Source organism: Panthera onca, chromosome E3 (assembly GCF_046562875.1).
Source record: "Panthera onca isolate mPanOnc1 chromosome E3, mPanOnc1 haplotype 2, whole genome shotgun sequence".
NCBI classification, from domain to species: Eukaryota; Metazoa; Chordata; class Mammalia; order Carnivora; family Felidae; genus Panthera; species Panthera onca.
In genome coordinates, this window is record NC_138354.1 from 22,260,684 (window position 1) to 22,270,155 (window position 9,472).

Sequence of the window (9,472 nt, forward strand, 5' to 3'; positions counted from 1 at the left end):
ATAAGAACCTATATTTGGTCTCCGTGCCTGTTTCTGGCACCAAGCTCGCAAATCCCTTGGAACTTTTTGAGCTGATGAGAGAGATCAAGGAGACTTTTGTCATGTTAATGAGGTGACTTTGGGACCCACCCAGCAGGGTAGGGGCTGGGTGTGATTAGGGTTTGGAGCCTTCGGTCCCACCCGCTGACCTCTGGGGGATCGGAAGTTGAATAAATCGCCAATGGCAATGAATTAATCAGTCATACCTATGTAATGAAGCCTCTATAAAAACCCAAAAAGGACAGGGTTTGGAAAGCTTTTGGGTTGATGAACACGTGGGGGTTGTGGAAGAGAGAGAAAGAGAGAGAGGGCATGGAGCTTGCACCCTTTCCCCCACTGCCTTGCTCTACGAGCCCTTCATAATATACAGGTGATCTAGCAAGTAAAACGTTTCTGAGCTCTTCGAGCCACTCTAGCAAATTAATCCCACGTGAGGAGGGTGTCTTCCTATCCCATCTATACCGGGTGGGTCAGAAGCACAGGTGAAGTGGGGGAGGGGGCGGTCTCATGGGACTGAGCCCTTAACCTGTGAGTTCGGACGCTGTCTCCGTGTCCAAATTGTGTCGAGGTGTGGGACACCCGCTGGTGTCGCAGAACCGCGTGGTGGTGTGGGGAAAAACCCACACATCGGACTCGAGGTCAGAGCGTCCCTCGGTGTCCCCATGTCACACCCCCTCCTACTCTGGAATCCAGGCTGAGCTCCTCCAGGTTGGAATTCCTTCCCAAGTTTTCTACAGCCTTTTAGAAACCCACCTTCCCCCACCGCACACTTACCTGTCAATGCTGCTATTCTAACAACTGAAAGAAGGCAAACCCTAAACCCTGCTGCCGTGGGCGAGCTTTCCTGGGTGGTTCAGAGGAAGCCAGGTACGTCAAGTAAAACCAAGTAAATAAAAGCAAGAGGAAAACAAGACACTTTTTTTTTTTTTTTTTTTTTTTTTTTTACTTAGTAACTGTGAGACCTGGGCCAAGTCACTTTCCTCCCTGTCCAAAAGGATGTTTTTTTAAAGAAAGTATTTATTTTTTAATTTACATCCAAGTTAGTTAGCATATAGTGCAACAATGATTTCAGGAGTAGATTCCTGGGTGCCCCTGACCCATTTAGCCCATCCCCCCTCCCACAACCCCTCCAGCAACACTGTTTGTTCTCCATATTTATGAGTCTCTTCTGTTTTGTCCCCCTCCCTGTTTTTATATTATTTTTGCTTCCATTCACTTGTGTTCATCTGTTTTGTGTCTTAAAGTCCTCCTATGAGTGAAGTCATAGGATAATTGTCTTTCCCTGACTGACTAATTTCACTTAGCATAATACCCTCCAGTTCCATCCACATAGTTGCAAATGGCAAGATTTCATTCTTTTTGATTGCCGAGTAATACTCCATTGTATATATATACCACATCTTCTTTATCCATTCATCCATGGATGGACATTTGGGCTCTCTCCATACTTTGGCTACTGTCGATCGTGCTGCTATAAACATGGGGGTGCATGTGCCCCTTCGAAACAGCACACCTGTATCCCGTGGATAAATGCCTAGTAGTGCCATTGCTGGGTCATAGGGTAGTTCTGTTTTCAATTTTTTGAGGAACCTCCATACTGTTTTCCAGAGTGGGTGCACCAGTTTGCATTCCCACCAACAATGCAAAAGAGACCCTCTTTCTCCGCATCCTCGCCAACATCTGTTGTTGCCTGAGATGTTAACGTTAGCCATTCTGCCAGGTGTGAGGTGGTATCTCATGGTGGTTTTGATTTGTAATTTCCCTGATGATGAGTGATGTTGAGCATCTTTTCATGTGTCGGTTGGCCATCTGGATGTCTTCTTTGGAGAAGTGTCTATTCGTGTCTTTTGCCCATTTCTTCGCTGGATTATTTGTTTTGTGGGTGTTGAGTTTGATAAGTTCTTTACAGATTTTGGATACTAACCCTTTATCTGATATGTCGTTTGCAAATATCTTCTCCCATTCTGTCGGTTCCCTTTTAGTTTTGCTGATGGTTTCCTTCACTGTGCAGAAGCTTTTTATTTTGATGAGGCCCCAGCAGTTCATTTTTGCTTTTGTTTCCTTTGCCTCCGGACATGTGTTGAGTAAGAAGTTGCTGTGGCCAAGATCAAAAACGTTTTTGTCTGCTTTCTCCTCGAGGATTTTGATGGCTTCCTGTCTTACATTGAAGTCTTTCATCCATTTTGAGTTTATTTTTGTGTCTGGTGTAAGAAAGTGGTCCAGGTTCATTCTTCTGCGTGTCGCTGTCCAGTTTTCCCAGCACCACTTACTGAAGACACTGTCTTTATTCCATTGGATATTCTTTCCTGCTTTGTCAAAGATTAGTTGGCCATCTGTTTGTGGGTCCATTTCTGGGTTCTCTACTCTGTTCCATTGATCTAAGTGTCTATTCTTGTGCCAGTACCATACTGTCTTGATGATTACAGCTTTGTAATATAGCTTGAAGTCTGGGATTGTGATGCCTCCTGCTTTGGTTTTCTTTTTCTTTTTTTTAAATTTTTTAATTTTTTATTTTTAAAAAAAAAATTTTTTTTTAACGTTTATTTATTTTTGAGACAGAGAGAGACAGAGCATGAATGGGGGAGGGTCAGAGAGAGGGAGACACAGAATCTGAAACAGGCTCCAGGCTCTGAGCTGTCAGCACAGAGCCCGACGCGGGGCTCGAACTCACGGACTGTGAGATCATGACCTGAGCCGAAGTCGGCCGCTTAACCGACTGAGCCACCCAGGCGCCCCTGGTTTTCTTTTTCAAGATCGTTTTGGCTATGCGGGGTCTTTTCTGGTTCCATACAAATTGTAGGATTGTTTGTTCTAGCTCTGTGAAGAATGCTGGTGCTATTTTGATAAGGGTTGCATTGAATCTGTAGATTGCTTTGGGTGGTATCGACATGTCAACAATATTTCTTCTTCCAAAGGGATGTTTTTACTGCTCACTTTGCAGCAGGATAAATGAAGAATAAACAACATCTGGAGAGAAGCCCCCGACCTGGCACATCGGCTCCTTCCTTCTCCCCACACTTAACCCCGTAGTTAACCATGAGCTGCCTGGTTGTCACTGAGAATCTCAGGCCTTCTTTCTCTCCATGTTGGATCCAGTGAGGAAAAGGTGCACTTTTTTTCTTCTCTCTCCCCCTCTCTCGCTCTTTTGCAGTTTTGTTTGTTGCCCAGGTCCCGGTTCTCACAAACGTGGAGGGTCTGCCTTGGCTGCAGGACAGTGGTGGAGGGCAGAGGGGCAGGCGGGGGCGGGGGAGGGGGGGTGCGGGCCGACCCCTGTCCTCATTCTGTCTTCTCTGCTCCTCGCTGTGTGTTCTGATAGACAGGACTCAAGTGCTCTGAGTCCATATTCCCTCCTCTGCAAAAACGGGATGTCATAATCGTACCGAGGTGTTTTGTCAGGAAGACTCAATGAGGCGATACCTACAATGGTCTTTATAATACTAAGATGCCACGTTTCTTTTTTTCTCTCATCATTTCGCGAATGTCCAGTGGAGTTTTCCAGAGGCCACGTGACATGAGCTGTCACAACAGACTGAACACAGGAGCAGGTGTGAGAATCCAGCCGTCTTCTATTAACCCAGACATTCAAGAGCTGGGCCAGTATGCAGAGTAATGCCACCCTTCTCACCGAATCTTTCAGGAAAATATGGTTACTTTTCATAAGAGTGTAATTTATTTAACATGCAGTGGGTTTGCTATTGTTACTTTTTTTTCTAATTTTTTTTAACGTTTATTCATTTTTGAGACAGAGAGAGACAGAGCATGAACGGGGGAGGGTCAGAGAAAGAGGGAGACACAGAATCCGAAACAGGCTCCAGGCTCCGAGCCGTCGGCACAGAGCCCGACGCAGGGCTGGAACCCACAAACCGTGAGATCATGACCTGAGCCACAGTCGGACGCCTAACCGACTGAGCCACCCAGGTGCCCCTAAGTTGCTTCCTCATTTAAATGTTTAGTTCTATAAATTGCTGTCGATAGAACCCACATAAATGAGAGCTCTTCGGGGTTCTTGTAAAAAGTCCTAGATCTGAAAGTCCTTGAGAATTGTTGACAGGAGTCTGCATTTAGGGAAAGTCTCGTGGATATTCTATTTAAACCCAAAGCCAAACAAGGTGTGGAAAAGCGCGTTCCCTCCTTGGAAAGCACATTTGTGCACGAGGGGCCGCGCGGCAAAGTTGTTTGTACCTCCGTAGACCTTGCGGGTCAGCGTGGAGTGGGTTGTTAATGAATCAACGAGGCCGCTGCTTAATCACTAAACGCTTTAACAGATCCTGAAAGATCTGGTGAGAAGGGTGGCATTCATGAAAGAGAGGTTGAAGGTTGGAGTGTCACTTCTACGCACTTGGAGATTATCAGAGTGGAACAGGGCCCCGTGGAAGCCAGCTTTGCCCAAACTGCCACCTGTTGGGCCTGGGCTACATGGGAGAGCCGGAGAGTCCAGGTGTGGGGCCAGCTGTAGGGCCTGGACCCGATGCCAGGGCTCTGCCTGCCCGCTTTGGTTAAGTCCTGGCTGTTACAGCAAGTTGCCTCACCTGTCTGTGCCTCAGTCTCCTCTTTGTCAACAGGATGATCTGAGGGGCGCCTGGTGGGCGCCTGAGGGTGGCTCGGTCGGTTAAGCGTCCGACTTCGGTTCAGGTCACGATCTCACGGTCCGTGGGTTCGAGCCCCGCGTCGGGCTCTGTGCTGACAGCACGGAGCCTGCTTGGGATTCTCTCTCCCTGCCTCTCTCTGCCTCTACCCTGCTTGCTCTTTCTCACACACAATAAATAAACTTAAAAAAAAAAAAGGATTATCTGAGGTGGGGAACTGGCCAGCAAAATCTGTCCTTCTTCCTTCCCAGACGCCACTGGCCAGCCCCACAGGCGGTGGTGCGGCCAGTGGATTGAGGGGGATGTGATCTATGTGGTTTCTGCCTCCCTTGCTTAAGAGGGAGCTCCAGGGGCGCCTGGGTGGCTCAGTCGGTTAAGCGTCCGTCTTCGGTTCAGGTCATGATTTCGCGGTCCGTGGGTTTGAGCCCTGCGTCGGGCTCTGTGCTGACAGCTCAGAGCCTGGAGCCCGTTTCAGATTCTGTGTCTCCCTCTCTCTGACCCTCCCCCGTTTATGCTCTGTCTCTCTCTGTCTCAAAAATAAACGTTAAAAAAAAATTTAAAAAAAAAAAAAAAAAAAGAGGGAGCTCCAGGGCAGGCTCCTGGCTGGCTCAGGTGGAGGAGCATGTGATCTTGGGGTTGTGAGTTCGAGCCTCATGTTGGGTGCAGAGATTACTTAAGTATTAAAAAAAAATCTTTATTAAAAAACTTTTTTTAATGTTTATTTTTGAGAGAGAGAGAGAGAGAAACAGAGTGCGAGCAGGGGAGGGGCAGGGAGAGAGGGAAACACAAAATCCAAGCGGGCTCCAGGCTCCGAGCTGCCAGCACAGAGCCTGATGCGGGGCTCAAACCCATGAACTGTGAGATCATGACCTGAGCCACTCAGGCACCCCCAAATCTTTATTTTTTTTTAATGTTTATTTACTTTTGAGAGAGAGAGTGAGAGAGCAAGCGTGAACAGGGGAGGAGCAGAGAGAAAGGAAGACAGAGAAGACAAAGCAGGCTCCGAGCTGTCAGCACAGAGCCTGACGTGGGACTAGAACCCACAAACCACGAGATCATGACCTGAGCCTAAGTCGGACGCTCAACTGACTGAGCCACCCAGGCACCCCTTGAGGATTTTAATGTAAACATAATTCTTCTACATCTTTGTCTAAGCCATTGAGAAAAGCACCAAACAGGACAAGATTGTGAACATTCTGTAGAGACTTCTCTCTCTGCTCAAAAATCCCAAAAATAATTATGTCGAGGGGAAGAAACCAGATCTAAAAAAAAGAGGATATACCAAATGATTCTGTTTGTGTAAAATCCTAGGAAATGTGGCTGAATCTGTTACAACAGCAGATTGATGTTCGTCTGGAGATGGCGGTGGCAGGATGTCACAGAGGGATGTGACAAAGGGGAACAAGGACACTTTTGGGGGTGATGGATATGTTTACCAGCTTGATTGTCGTAACGGTTTCTGTCACTTACACAGATGTTGAAACTCTTTCAGTTGGGCATCTAAATACACACAGTTCATCATATGCCATTTATTCTTTCACAAATTTGTTTTAAAAATCATTAATGTCTTTCTATAGATTATTCTTACAGAGAAACATAAAGCACCGCAGCGTGAGAGACAAGTGTCCAGGATTAAAGCCTGGATAGGAGAATCAGGCCTGGGGTACCTGCCCGGCTTCTAGGGGTTTCCATGGAGTCAAGCACGTGCTACAGGTGTGCTAGGAAGGTGGAGAGAGTACTTGGATGTCCTGGTTCCTCTTTTCAGAGCATTTCTGCATTTTATTTATTTATTATTATTATTTTATTTGAGAGAGAGCACACACAAGTGAGCAGGGGGAGGGGCAGAGGGGGAGAGAGAGAGAGAGGGAGAGGGAGAGGGAGAGAGAATCTCGAGCAGGTTCCATGCTCAGCATGGAGCCTGATGTGGGGCTCGATCCCACAACCCTGCGATCATGACCTGAGCCAAAATCAAGAGTCAGCTGCTGAATTGACTGAGCCGCCCAGGCACCCCTGCATTTCTACATTTGAACGGCATCTGTTTCTTCGATTCAGTGTTAAAATTTATTCATTCACGGATCCAGTCATTTATTCAGTGCCGTTCTGTGCCACATTCCGAGCTCTGGGGATTAAGCAGAAAGCAGGGCAGACCTGTCCTCACGGGGCCCCTTTGCGACGTTATTCTCTCTGGGTTCTGCAGTCTCTCCTCCAGGGGTTCCCCCTCCTTCCCCCGAAAACCACACTCCAGTGTGTCCCAAATTATCAAATGCGGAAGCACACAAAAGCTTTTCTGGCCCTTTGTCTCCCTCTAGCTGTCTCTCAGTCTCTCCCTCCATAGACCAATTCCCTGGGAGACTCGTCTACACCAACCACTTGTATGTTCCCCTTCAGGGCCAAGGCACCTACGCCCCCAGCTGCCGGGAGACTGTCGCCAATGGCTCCCTGCCGAGTCCCTCACTAGGAATCATCCCGGACCAAAAGGAGCAGCCATCCTGCCCCTGCATCCAGTGAGGGTCACCCCAGCTGCACAGTCCCTAGAGGTGAGCTAAGTCTCTGTTGTGACCTCATCACAGTTCAGATCCTCCTGCTGCCCAATCCTGCCTTCCTCCCTCTCTCATTCGTGTTCCCAGGGCACTTTCCAACAAACCACCTCCACTCTGAGCTCCCTGGTCTCGGACTGTGACTCTCAGGGGACACAGCCCACAATACCAGCCCCCACTTCCATTGTCCATTAGCCCCTTCCCCCACTGGGATGTGGCTTTTGCAACTACCCCACTGAAGGACTCTGTCACGAGTCCAGTCATGGCTGTACCCCTCCCCCCAGACTTTCTCTCTTCACAGGCAGCATTTGAGAACGTGGCTTTCTCCTTCCCTGAGATTTCCCTCCCCAGATTCGGAGATCCCATTCTCTCCTGCCACCCCTCCATCCCGTGCCTCTTTGAATTTTTGATTCTTCCTACTCAGGCACCCAGGCTCCTTTCTGCTTCTCCGATGATGGTGTTACCCGAACCTTCACTCTACATGCATTTCCATTTCCACAGCATCAGCCTTCATCTCTGATTGATAACCCCCAAACTGATCTCTCCGCTTGTAACTTCTTTCTTATACATACATACAGCTCTCTATCCATCCCTCTACCCACCCTGCCACCCATCCATCTGTCCATCCATCCATCCACCCATCATTCCTTCCATCCATCCACCCATCATTCCTTCCATCCATCCATCCATCCATCCATCCATCCATCCATCCTTCCATCCACCCATCCATCCATCCTTCCATCCTTCCATCCATCCATCCATCCTTCCATCCATCCATCATCCACCCATCCATCCATTCATCCATCCTTCCATCCACCCATCCATCCTTCCATCCATCCTTCCATCCATCCATCCATCATCCACCCATCCATCCATTCATCCATCCTTCCATCCACCCATCCATCCTTCCATCCATCCATCATCCACCCATCCATCCATTCATCCATCCATCATCCACCCATCCATCCATTCATCCATCCTTCCATCCACCCATCATCCACCCATCCATCCATTCATCCATCCTTCCATCCACCCATCATCCACCCATCCATCCATTCATCCATCCTTCCATCCATCCATCCATCCATCCATCATCCACCCATCCATCCATTCATCCATCCTTCCATCCACCCATCCATCCTTCCATCCATCCATCATCCACCCATCCATCCATTCATCCATCCATCATCCACCCATCCATCCATTCATCCATCCTTCCATCCACCCATCATCCACCCATCCATCCATTCATCCATCCTTCCATCCACCCATCATCCACCCATCCATCCATTCATCCATCCTTCCATCCATCCTTCCATCCATCCATCATCCACCCATCCATCCATTCATCCATCCTTCCATCCACCCATCCATCCTTCCATCCATCCTTCCATCCATCCATCCATCATCCACCCATCCATCCATTCATCCATCCTTCCATCCACCCATCCATCCTTCCATCCATCCATCATCCACCCATCCATCCATTCATCCATCCATCATCCACCCATCCATCCATTCATCCATCCTTCCATCCACCCATCATCCACCCATCCATCCATTCATCCATCCTTCCATCCACCCATCATCCACCCATCCATCCATTCATCCATCCTTCCATCCATCCATCCATCCATCCATCCTTCCATCCATCCTTCCACCCATCCTTCCATCCATCCATCCTTCCATCCATCCATCATCCACCCATCCATCCATCCATCCTTCCATCCATCCATCCATCCATCCTTCCACCCATCCATCCATCCATCCTTCCATCCATCCATCATCCACCCATCCATCCATTCATCCATCCTTCCATCCATCCATCCATCCTTCCATCCATCCATCCATCCTTCCATCCATCCTTCCATCCATCCATCCTTCCATCCATCCATCATCCACCCATCCATCCATTCATCCATCCTTCCATCCACCCATCCATCCTTCCACCCATCCATCCATCCATCCATCCTTCCATCCACCCATCATCCACCCATCCATCCTTCCATCCATCCATCCTTCCATCCATCCATCCATTCATCCATCCTTCCATCCACCCATCCATCCTTCCATCCACCCATCCATCCTTCCATCCATCCTTCCATCCATCCATCCTTCCATCCATCCATCATCCACCCATCCATCCATTCATCCATCCTTCCATCCATCCATCCATCCTTCCATCCATCCATCATCCACCCATCCATCCATTCATCCATTCTTCCATCCACCCATCCATCCTTCCACTCATCCTTCCATCCATCCTTCCATCCATCCATCATCCACCCATCCATCCATTCATCCATCCTT